Here is a 12,304-nt window from a genome sequence, read left to right on the forward strand (position 1 = left end):
ATATATACACATACATGCATACACACACACACACATATATATATACACACACATACATATACGCACACACACACACACATATCTATCTGTCTGTCTCTCTGTCTGTCTGTCTGTGTCTCTCTCTCTGTGTCTCTCTCTGTCTCTGTCTCTCTGTCTCTGTCTCTCTCTCTCTCTCTCTCTATCTCATCTCTCTCTCTCTCTCTCTATCATCTCTCTATCTCTATCTCCGCATACACACACACACACACACATATATATATATATACACATATATGCATACACACACACACACATATATATACACACACATACATATACGCACACACACACACACATATCTATCTGTCTGTCTCTCTGTCTGTCTGTCTGTGTCTCTGTCTCTGTGTCTCTCTGTCTCTGTCTCTCTGTCTCTGTCTCTCTCTCTCTCTCTCTCTCTCATCTCTCTCTCTATCTCATCTCTCTCTCTCTCTCTATCATCTCTCTATCTCTATCTCCGCATACACACACACACACACACACATATATATATACACACACATACATATACGCACACACACACACACATATCTATCTGTCTGTCTCTCTGTCTCTCTGTCTGTCTGTCTGTGTCTCTGTGTCTCTCTCTCTGTGTCTCTCTCTGTCTCTGTCTCTGTCTCTCTCTCTCTCTCTATCTCATCTCTCTCTCTATCTCATCTCTCTATCTCATCTCTCTCTCTCTCTCTCTCTCTCTCTCTATCATCTCTCTATCATCTCTCTATCTCTATCTCCGCATACACACACACACACACACACACACACATATATATATATATATTTAAACAAATCTTTACCACTGAGAGAGAATGATATAAGGATGTGGGTGTGTGTGTGTGCGCGTGTGGAGCAGATGTTCCATTTCTTCCTTGGCAGATGAGTTTGTCATAGCATCGTACCTGACCAGTGAGATTCAAGGACTTGTGGTTGTTTATCCCAGCCTTCCTTCAAGGAGCTTTAGCACCAAGCTGTGAGATGTATTAACCTGACAGTGATTACTTGGTCTAAGTCACCCAGGGAACTTCAAGACAGAGTGAGATTTTACCCTGGGTCTTCTTTGCCCTAGTCCAATACTCCGAACTACTGCACCGCTCTGGCACATATAAACGTATGCAGCTGTTTAATTACTGTACAATTATGATCTTAATCATACCTTATTCTGTTGACGTGTATAACCCAGCCTTCATTAGGAAGCTTCTCAACCTTAAGCTGTGTCACATTTGCAGCTGACAATTTTACAGTTCTGCATTGCTATTTGGTTTGTTACATTGCTGAACCAGGAATACTAGTACTGCTAAATTTCCTGATTGTTTCTGCAGTAGACGCTCGGATAGTGTGATTTGATAGTGGCTTATGTTTTTATTCCTACTAAACCTGTCATATGGGGCTTATAAAACTGGCAAGTTTAAATGCTAATCTTGTTATTATATTAGCTTTGTTCCAAGGCCTGAGATTCCAAGGCCATATTTGCACAGGCTATGCCAAAGTGGAAGACTGGAACTTATCAGGCTTTAGAATCATTATTGTTCAAGTAAGCAGCCGTTTTCCAGGCGCAGCTAGAATGTCCTTGATGCTTTGGTATCTGGGTTATTACAGAAGACCTGTTAATTTGCAAAGAAAAAGGCTGGCATTTTGTACCCTTTGCAGCACACCAGATCTTGGAGGCATTTTGTGGAAAGATGTTATTTGCTTTAAACACTTGCTTTAGAAAAAGAGCATTACTTGTTTTTAAGGCAATTCAGGCTACAGAAGGAACGGTGACATTAAGCAAAGAATGTGACATTTGCTAATCGACTATAATTTGTCTGTCAGCTCAGCACTGTGCATTAGATTACTAAAAATCCTGGTTGCTATTCAGTGCCTCTGATGTCTTGTCTTTCCCCCCCTCCCCCTCAAGCAAATTCTTACAATGAAAAGCAGTGTGTAGCCCTGTGATTATAGGGTAGGAGCTGACCAGCTGAACTCACCTCCAGAGCCTGGCTGAGTAAGGTGGAGTGAGTCAGGGTATTGCTGCCAGGTGGCGGCCACAAGCATAGCCACCTTCAAGAGGGGTTTAGATAAAAATATGGAGCAGAGGTCCATCAGTGGCTATTAGCCACAGTGTGTGTGTGTATATAAATTTTTTTGCCACTGTGTGACACAGAGTGTTGGACTGGATGGGCCATTGGCCTGATCCAACATGGCTTCTCTTATGTTCTTATGCCTGGCGGTGAATGCCAATGTTAAAACAGCTAGTTTGGGCATATGCTTAACTCGGATGCTGGCAGAACCTAGGGTGGTTTCCTTCCGGGGCAGGGCAGCCGTTGAACATGTTTGATGATCAGTTGTCCGCCGCTCCCAAATTGGGGAGGTACAGCTCTGCTCTGGATATGAGGACTTCATAAAGTACACAGACGGGTCAGGATGGAGAATTTGAAAAGAGAAGGAAAATATGGAAGTAAAGGAGGAATTAGAACGTTGACAGAAGCACGGGGACAAGCTGGTGATTGGCTGGGGTCCTGGGTGAGGGTCTAAATCTAGGACCAACTGTCTCAGGTTCTGTCCCTGCAAGAGAGGATCCTGGGGAAGATACAGACTGGAGAGGGTTGGTCAGTGGTTAAGCACAAAAAAGTACTTATAGGCTTACCAACTTCCAGGTGATGGGTGGCTAGATATCTCTTCCTATTACAACTGCTTTGGAAAGTGGCCTCTATGGCATTGTACCTCATTGTAGTTTCTCCTTTCCCCAAACCCCTCCTTCCTCAGGTTCTGTCTCCAAAATCTCCCAGGTCGTTTTCGGAAGCTCCCTTCGCAAAAGCCGCTCAAACGGAAACCGCCAAAAAGCAAGTTTCCGTTTGAGCGGCTTTTGCGAAGGGAGCTTCTGGCTTTTCGGGCTGCTCCGCGGCAGTTAGTGCGAAATCCGCGCAGATCCTGCGCGGTGAAGAGGGTCTTCGCGCCGGCTGAAGGTGAGTGCGAAAACGACCCTAGTCTTTATCAACCCAGAGCTGGCAACTCTGGTGCTGTATGAAGAGGGAGGAAGCCTGTGGCATAGTTTGCCTGGCAAAGAGGTGGGGTTCATTATGCTGCTTCTCCTAGAGGACCTGTAGATAGGTCCTGTATCATCATGTGTTTTAAATTTTGCTCTTTACCTGCTTTTATTTGCGATGTAAGCAAGCTTGAAAATGTTTAGGGAAAGTTAGTTGTCCCCAGGCCATATCAAGAATAAACCAGGGAACACTGCATATTTGTTCTGGCTGTCTTTCTGCTCGTTAACAACCTGTATTGTGTATGTTTCAATTCATGTTTCATGTTCTGAGAATTAGGGCGTTTTGTTTTGTTTTAAAGAAACCCACTCTCCTCTGGTTTATCTCAGGGTACCCTGCAAGCTTCCCCCTCTACTTTTTTTTTCTTTTTGGACATAAAATGCTAGATTATGTGGACCGTGTTCTAATTAAGTAGACTAACATTTAGCTAGCAAATATTCAAGGAGCCTGTTCAGGGCATTAGAAGTAAAGGCACAGTGCTTCGTGGTAATGACCTAGGATTTAGTTGGCATATATAATTTAATTAAGATGCCTCATTTGCTTTAGAGCAGAAGAGGCCAGATTGTGACTTGGGAGCCACGTAGTTCTTTCACACATATTGTGTGGTTCTTGAAGTCCCTACCACCCTGGTGGTCAGCTTGGAGAAGGTCAGCAGCTTGGAGAACATATTTAAAGTTAAAGTTGTTTTCTTTCTACCTCTTCTCCCTCATCTATCTATCTTCCCTCCCTCCCTCCCTCCCTCCCTTCCTTCCTTCCTTCCTTCCTTCCTTCCTTCCTTCCTTCCTTCCTTCCTTCCTTCCTTCCTTCCTTCCTTCCTGTCTTGCGACTCTCAAACATCTGACATTTATTCTGTGTGGCTCTTTGTTAGACAAGTTTGGCCACCCCTGCTTTAGTTAGACACCTTTTATTGATCCCTTAAGCTTATCGACAGAAGTCAACAAATTAGAAAGGGTAAAGCTTTAAAAACTATGTGGGAGATATGTCTTTGGTAAAAATTTGTATTTTTTGCTAAGTATCTTTGTAGATTAAGGGGCACTGTGGCCACAGGTGACAAATTACTGTCTACAAAAGAAATTCCACTTTGCGTATGCAGAAAAAAAGAAGAAGCCAGGTTTCATGGTTTAAACTTTAAATAGAAGGGAATTGAAAACAAATCAGCCAGTATCATAATGCCCCTGTATAAATCGATGGTGCGGTTTCATTTGGAATACTGTGTGCAGTTTTGGTCGCCGCACCTCAAAAAGAATATTATAGCATTGGAAAAAGTGCAGAAAAGGGCAATTAGAATGATTACAGGCTTGGAACACTTTCCCTATGAAGAAAGGTTAAAACGCTTGGGGCTCTTTAGCTTGGACTGCGGGGTGACATGAGAGAGGTTTACAAGATTATGCATGGGATGGAGAAGGTAGAGAAAGAAGTACTTTTCTCCCTTTCTCACAATACAAGAACTCATGGACATTCAGTGAAATTGCTGAGCAGTCGGGTTAGAATGGATAAAAGGAGGTACTTCTTCACCCAAAGGGTGATTAACATGTGTAATTCACTGCCACAGGAGGTGGTGGCGGCTACAGGCATAGCCAGCTTCAAGAGGGGGTTAGATAAAAATATGGAGCAGAGGTCCATCAGTGGCTATTAGTCACAGTGTGTGTGTGTGTGTGTGTGCGCACATATATATATAAATAAATAAATTTTTGGCCACTGTGTGATACAGAGTGTTGGACTGGATGGGCCGTTGGCCTGATCCAACATGGCTTCTCTTATGTTCTTATGTTCTAGTGGTGAAGATTAAGTGGTGTTCTAGTGGTGTCTGGATGTGGTGGAATATTTCCCCATATTTAATGGTCTTCTGTTTCAGTACTGTGCTGAAAATCTTACCAGCTTTTCAGAGTAAATAAGGTCGTTTACAGTAGAGTTGAAGATGTCCTAATGCCACTTCCATCATCTGGCGTGGCATCGTCCATAATATTTATACAGTAGTTGTAATTGGGACCAAAACAGAGTTGTAACTGAGACCGAAGTATTTATCCAGTAGTAATTGGAACCAAGATGTATTGTTGCTGTAGGAGAAAATATGCATGACAGTGTATGATGGCCCCTGTTCTGAAGGCCCAGTGATGATGGGAGAAAAACTGTAAAGGTGGTGGTGAACAAGTGTTGAATGAACATTGCCTCAATGTCACATGGAAGGCAAACCTATCTAGTGTGCACTGTGCATTGGAGCGCCACTGTCGCGATTGCACTAAACAGTGCTTTTTTTGTAGAAAAAGCCCAGCAGGGGCTCATTTGCATACTAGGCCACACCACCTGGCCCGGAAGCACGTGGCTACTGCATGGCAGGTCGGGCCAGCCGGAGGCCGGGTCAGCCCAGGTGGAACTCCACTCCTGTGGGCTCCAGCAGAAAAAAAGCCTGGTACTAAGGATGAGGAGATTCTTAACATGCTTCAGGGTAAGGCAGGATGGTGTAGGTATGGCTGTTTCCTAGAGCACAGTCACAGAACTCAGTCTGTAGGGTTTCTGGTAAGAATGGAGGAGGGGAGTTCTGTTGCCGTTAGAGCCATTGCTTCTGGTGGAAAAATGGAGGTATTTCCAAAGCGAGCCCAGTTCCTGGAGTTTTCCTAATGGTCCTGCTAGTTTTAGAAACAAATCAAGGCCATAGATACAGGGAGAAGAGGTGATATTTCTTTCCCCTTTCTGCCCTGGGATTATACAAGGCCCCACCCAGCATAAATTTATAGACATGAGCAGACTTGTGACTCACCTTTACTATCAGTCCCAGTTTAACAGGGTATGTTCCCCCTGCCCTCTTACTAGTGGGTATAGTGTTTTAGGCGCAGAGTGATAAAGCAACAGTACTGCAGTCGGAGCCCTCTGCTCACGACCTGAGTTCGATCCCAGCGGAAACTGGTTCAGATAGCCAGCTCCAGGTTGACTCAGCCTTCCATCCTTCGGAGGTCGGTAAAATGAGTGCCCAACTTGCTGGGGGGGAAGTGTAGATGACTGGGGAAGGCGATGGTAAACCATCTCATAAAAAGTCTGCCGTGAAAATGTTGTGAAAGCAACGTCACCCCCAGTCAAAAACGACTGGTGCTTGCACAAGGGACTACCTTTACCTTTTATGAAGTGCTTTAGGAAGAGGTAGGGTTGCCAGGTTTGTGCTGAAAAATACCGGGAGACTTTGGAGGTGAATCCAGGAGAGGGCGGGAGGGAAGGCACTAAGGGGTATTGTAGCCATTTATTTAATTTCCAGGAAATGCTTTTATGTCGATCTTGTGAAGAGGCCAAAGGCTGCAACTCATGGAAATGGGTCTTCTTTCACCTTCCTCTTTTCATAGTAGCTCTCTGAAAATCCTTAGAACGCATTGCTGCAGACACTTTGTAGAAGAAAAAGCCACTGGGCATGGGGGTGGGCTGCTGTTAGCAGGTGGAATTGGGAATAATTGCCTTATGGATTTTGGTGATGGCTGTCTCTCTACCCCCAATAATGTAGGAGACAGTCCACAGTGTTCTTACGTTTAGCATTCTTGTTTTTTCTTGCGCTGTCAAATGCAGTTTTACAATTTGCAAAATGGAATATCTGATGAAAGTCCTGCAGTCAAAACTAGTAATATACAAAACTGTTCTTCAGGCTCTATTCCAGTGTTATGTTTTACTTGATGTAAATTGTTCAACAAAAGTAATATCTATCCATAGCAAACTGATCTTGCCTAGAGCTGCATTCCCAAATGAACTTGAGAGGCATATGGGTGTCACTTTGTCGATGAGATCAGTGTGCCAGTCTTGCATGTGTTAATATAACACCAGAATTGCCTTTTATCTCTCCAGAGGGAGAGGAAACCAGTTGTCTGAATTGAGATGGTGACTGGAATGTGACTTTTTAAACTGCTTGACATGCTTTATAAAAACTCTGTCAGCCTTTTTAATGCTCCTCCAGTTGGATGGATAAAATATTCCAGCTGTAATGAAATCTGCAATCCATGCTAAAGCTTGCTAGACAATGGAAAGAAACTGGAGAAACTGGAATATTATTTGGACTCCTTAGCATTGACACTTGGAAACTGTTGAGCCACAATTTAATATATAATAATATTACAGGGAAGAACCCTGTGATGCAGAGTGATAAAGCTGCAGTACTACAGTCCTAAGCTCTGCTCACGACCTGAGTTCGATCCCGGTGGAAGCTGGGTTCAGGTAGCCGGCTCAAGGTTGGCTCAGCCTTCCATCCTACGGAGGTCGGTAAAATGAGTACTCAGCTTGCGGGCGGGAAAGTGTAGATGACTGGGGAAGGCAATGGCAAACCACCCCGTAAAAAGTCTGCCATAAAAATGTGAAAGCAACCTCACCCCAGAGTTGGAAATGACTGGTGCTTGTACAGGGGACTACCTTCACCTTCAAGAATTACTTAAAATTGGGGTGGGATTGGGGGAACAGAAGCTGCTCATAAAAGCTGATAAATTCTGCCGTGGCATTCTATTTTGTCTATTCCCAGACTACTTATGAAAATATTAAGTATACATGTTCAATATGCAGGGATTTTGGTAAAGTAACAATTTCTGCTGGCTTCATGAAGATGAAAAAATATGAATTGACTCTTTGGGAGATGATTTGCTATTTTCGAAGGAAAGACTGAGGCTTCAAGTGGAACTTCAGGTTTTTGTAACTTTAATTTAGTAGACTTGTGGAACATTTTAATTTTGCAGAAGGTTACAGCTTGAGAAATGTCATCCTATTCACTTTTTTAAAGTATGGACTATTCATAATATTTACAGTTTAGTTACTTATTATATCATTAATTCATCAAAGCGATTAATTTCTTTGACCAGTGTTCTCTTTGACTGGCATGTGGAATGCAGAGAGACACCAGTGTGCCTTTACATTGTTGTCATTAGTGATAATGATTTTTAACACTTCAATTCATATAAATATGTCTAACATTTTTATAACAGAGCCAGCATGATATAAAAGTGATAGTGGGCTGGCATCTGGGAGATCCAGGCTTGAATCCCCACTCTGCCATGCTGGGGAACCTTCAGCCAGTCATTCTCAGTCTAACTATCTCACAGGAATATTGTGAGGATAAAATAAAGTCAGGGAGAGCAATGTTGTATGCTGCTTGGAAGAAAATGGGGTAAATTGAAACATATTGTGGTGGATCCTACCCTTAGGAAAGGAAAAGGTAGCATAGTGCATATTGATGTGAGTTTTATGTATTTTTATGTATTTTATTGTATAATTATTAACGTGTTTTTAAACTGATCCTTGTTAGCTTTTTGTATTGTAAGCCGCCCTGAGCCCACCTCAGTGGGGTAGGGCGGGATATAAATCGAATAAAATAAATAAATAAATAAATAAATAAATAATCCTACGACTCCACTGAGCAAAGTTTAAATCCTTCTTTCAGCTTAGACAGCCTACCTCCAATGTAAGTGGTTCTTCTGTTGAAGGAAGAGCCTCTGAAGTTGGAGAAAGGTTCCTTAGGCTGGAGAAAAGGCTCTTTGGTAATACTCATGAAATTCTCATGCGCTGATTTCTTTCCCTTATTTGAGGATTCATTTTCCAGAGAATAAATCATAATTGGTGACCACGATTAATCTGTTGTTGTATTTACAATTGCCCATTTAAAACCCCACTTTGTGTAAAGGCAGTATGTTGTTTTTTTCCCATTCAGAGAACCTGGGGAAACCAATTATTTCATTTGGTAAATTGGTATTTTAAAAGTCTTAAAGGACTAAACTTTTTTTGTTGCATAAAAGAAAAATTCATTGCTATCTTTTAAAAATATCCTCATTCCTTGCGATAAGGCAGACAGACATCAGAATCCAAGGTATAATGGAGCAGAACTGCAGAAAGGGGATCAAGTTTGTCTGAGTTATTTGTTATATTTGAGTCCAATAGCACCTTAGAGACCCATGAGATTTGTAGGGTATGAGCTTTCAAAAGTCAAAGTTCCCTTTGTTAGATCTGATGAAGGGAGTTTTGCTTCTGGAAAGCACATACAGTCCTACGGCTGTAAATTTCTCTGTTAGGAAATGTGTCCAGGAGATGGACTATATGAGTACAAGTTTTTGTGCCTGCACTGTTTGTTCTTCCTTATTTTTTGGAACTCGCCTGCCTAGATCACAACCTTCTTACGGCTTCCATTTGTCTGTTCCAAATTATTTTGGAGCTTTTTTATTGACTCGGTTAAATATGCAGCCGACCCCTGTTATGAGTTGTAGATAGGGATGGGCATGAACTGAGAAACAAACCATAGTTCAAGCATGAACTGGACTGGTTCGTGATTCATTTCAAATGGTTCATTTGGTTGCATCATGAGCCGCATTTTCCCTATGGTGTTCGTTTTTGCAGTTTATTCTCCAGACAGCCTGCCACCGATTCAATCAATTCCTAGGCAGTGCTGGAGGTGGACTTGTGGAGAGCCCTAGAAACACCCAAAGCAGTAGTCTGTAGCTTGATTGACAGCTCTGGGAGCCAACCACAGGGCTCCCATTCTGCTCTGTGGGAGCAGATTATATACCAGTATAATATCACGCCCTGACTCAGCCGCTTTCACTTTGCAACACAAAGAGAGAAGAGTTAGTTCTGTTGTTTTTCACTGTGTGGCTGATTTAGGGGAGGTTTTGAGGGACTCCGTTTTTCCCAACACAGTGGGACAATTTTTAAACACCTCTCCTGTCTGGAAATGTGTTCTTTGCTGTGGTTTCAGAGACTGAACTTGAAGCTAGAACTGAGCTTTCCCGGGGACCCCTGCTTTGGACATCACAAATAAAATATTTGCCAAACTTGAAGGGCGGGTGGACTTCTTGTGAGTTTGGCATGTCTAACTCATGAGGGCACTGTTCTACTACCTCCCAAACCAAATGAATCAAATGAACCACAAACCAGCTTGGGAAACCAAACAATCTATAAACCATCATTTTCCCAGTTTGTGCCCATCCCTAGTGGTAGATTAATGAGGACCACTTTTGCAGAGTGTTTGTGTGACTGTTCTTTAGGGAAGATTAATATGTTGGTGCATGGTTTATTAGAATGCCCCTTGTATGTGATTCCTTTAAGTTAGTATTTGGACATCATTTCCTTTTTACCTCACTATTAGAGACTCTCACACATTTTATTTATTTTATTTATTCCACTTTTATCCCGCCCTCCCCTCCGAGGCGGGCTCAGGGCGGCTCACACAGACAAGCATGTGCATGATTCGACATAATAGTACAGCATTAAAACCATAAAACATGGAGTAAAATAGACATAAAATACATAAAAAATGTTACGGTGGCATGATCTTACATTTTTCAATTTTATAGTTTTCTGTATAGCAGATCTTAAGTTATCCTCTCTGCAACTGCTATACAGCAGATTGTTGGTGATGGTTCACATGTTGCTATAAACTGCACTGGCCAACAGCCTAGTTCACAAATGCCTGGTGGAAGAGTGCCGTCTTACAGGCCCTGCGGAACTGTAAGAACCAACACCTTGAAATGAATCCGGTATGCAATACGCAACCAGTGCAGCACTTTCAGCACAGGTTAGGAAGGCCCATTAACAACCTGGCTGCTGCGTTCTGCACCAATTGAAGCTTCCGGGTTCGAGCCAAGGGCAGCCCCCTGTAGAGGCATTGCAGTAATCCAATCTTGAGGTGACTGTGGTGTGGATCACTGTCGCCAAGTTGCTGCGTTCGAGGTAGGGGATCAACTGCCTTATCAGCCATAGATGATAGAAGGCTGATCTGGCAGTGGCTGCCACTTGGGCCTCCATATTTAAAGAGGAATCCAGGAGCACCCCTAAGCTTTTGACCTTGGGCACTGGTGTAAGTGGTGCCCCGTCCAAGATCAGTAGTAAGACCTCAGTTCCCAGACCGCCATGACTTAGGTACAGGACCTCTGTCTTTGTTGGATTCCACTTCAGTCGACTTAGCCTGAGCAACCTTGCCAGAGCTTGAAGTGCCATGGTCAGATCTTCCATGGAGGAGTTGGACTGGCCACCCATCAGTAGATAAAGCTGGGTGTCATCCGCATATTGATGACATTCCAGCCCAAACCTCTGGGCGATCTGGGCAAGGGAGTGCATGTAGATGTTGAACAACATCGGGGATAGAACTGCCCCTTGTGGCACACCACATACAAGTGGGTACCGATGGGACAGTTCCTCCCCTATTGCCACCTTTTGTCCCCGACCCTGAAGGAAGGAGAAGAGCCACTGTAAGGCCAACCCCCATATCCCAGCGTTGGCAAGGCGGCAGGTCAGCAACTGATGATCAGTCGTGTCAAACGTGGCTGATAGATCTAGAAGCATCAGTACTGTCGAGCCACCTCTCTCCAGATGCCTCTGGAGGTCATCCAGAGGTTTTGGATTACTTCACTCCACTCAGCCTGGAGGAAGTTGACAGTAAGCTCTCTACTGTACGTCCAACTACTTGTAGTCTGGACCCATGTCCGTCCTGGCTTATAAAGGCTAGCCGGGATGAACTTCGGGTCCCCCTGAGGGAAATTGTAAATCGGTCCCTATCTGAAGGGACCTTCCCTCAGCCTCTTAGATGCAATTGTCTGCCACCTCCTAAAGAAACTATCTCTGGACCCGGCCATATTGCCAAATTTTGTTGTCCCTGTACTGTACTGTCAATTCTAACCGTTCTACTGTAGACCAACACAATAGCCCTCTGAAATTGTCTTTATTGAAGAGTTATTTGTGTTTGTTTAGTGTGCTGAAGCAGTGGTGATAAAGGGTTAAACTACAAGATATGTTGTACTAGAAGTGCATTTTCTTCTAGAAAAAGAACATTTTGATAGACACCTGTGATTGATTTTTTTTTTTAAAGAATGAAGTTGCAGAGCTTTCCAGCTCTGGTAATATTTTTACCAAACCATAAATTTTGAATAAGTTATCAGGGCTGCTGAGAGAATAATTGCTCCACTACAAGCAGTTCATGCATTTCAAATTCATGTGTTCATCCTTTAAACTGCTCTTTCTTTATAATTGATTAATACTGGTGAGCAATGTTAGTGGATAATTGGAAATGTATGAAGTAATTCCACTAGGAAACTTAGTAGTCATCTTCCAGGCGTTAGCCTTCCTATTCTGTGAAGTTCATGGTTTCACATTTCTTTATTATCCATGGGGATTTCATGATAACTACTCATCAAAGTGGAGTGGGTCCAACCATCTGCCAAGGTGCCTTATTATTGAATGTAGGTGTTGACTATTTTCCTGTCCCCAAACCCCTCACTCATTCAAGTAGAACTGTTTTGAACTTT

General features: G+C 43.0%; 1 protein-coding gene across 2 annotated transcripts in view; it reads left to right on the forward strand.

Annotated features, from left to right (window-relative positions):
• The window catches only part of GALNT13 (polypeptide N-acetylgalactosaminyltransferase 13), a 370,357-nt gene that overhangs the window by 53,125 nt on the left and 304,928 nt on the right, over positions 1-12,304 (forward strand). The gene's annotated exons all lie outside the window — the stretch shown is intronic.

This window comes from Heteronotia binoei, chromosome 16 (assembly GCF_032191835.1).
Source record: "Heteronotia binoei isolate CCM8104 ecotype False Entrance Well chromosome 16, APGP_CSIRO_Hbin_v1, whole genome shotgun sequence".
NCBI classification, from domain to species: domain Eukaryota; kingdom Metazoa; phylum Chordata; class Lepidosauria; order Squamata; family Gekkonidae; genus Heteronotia; species Heteronotia binoei.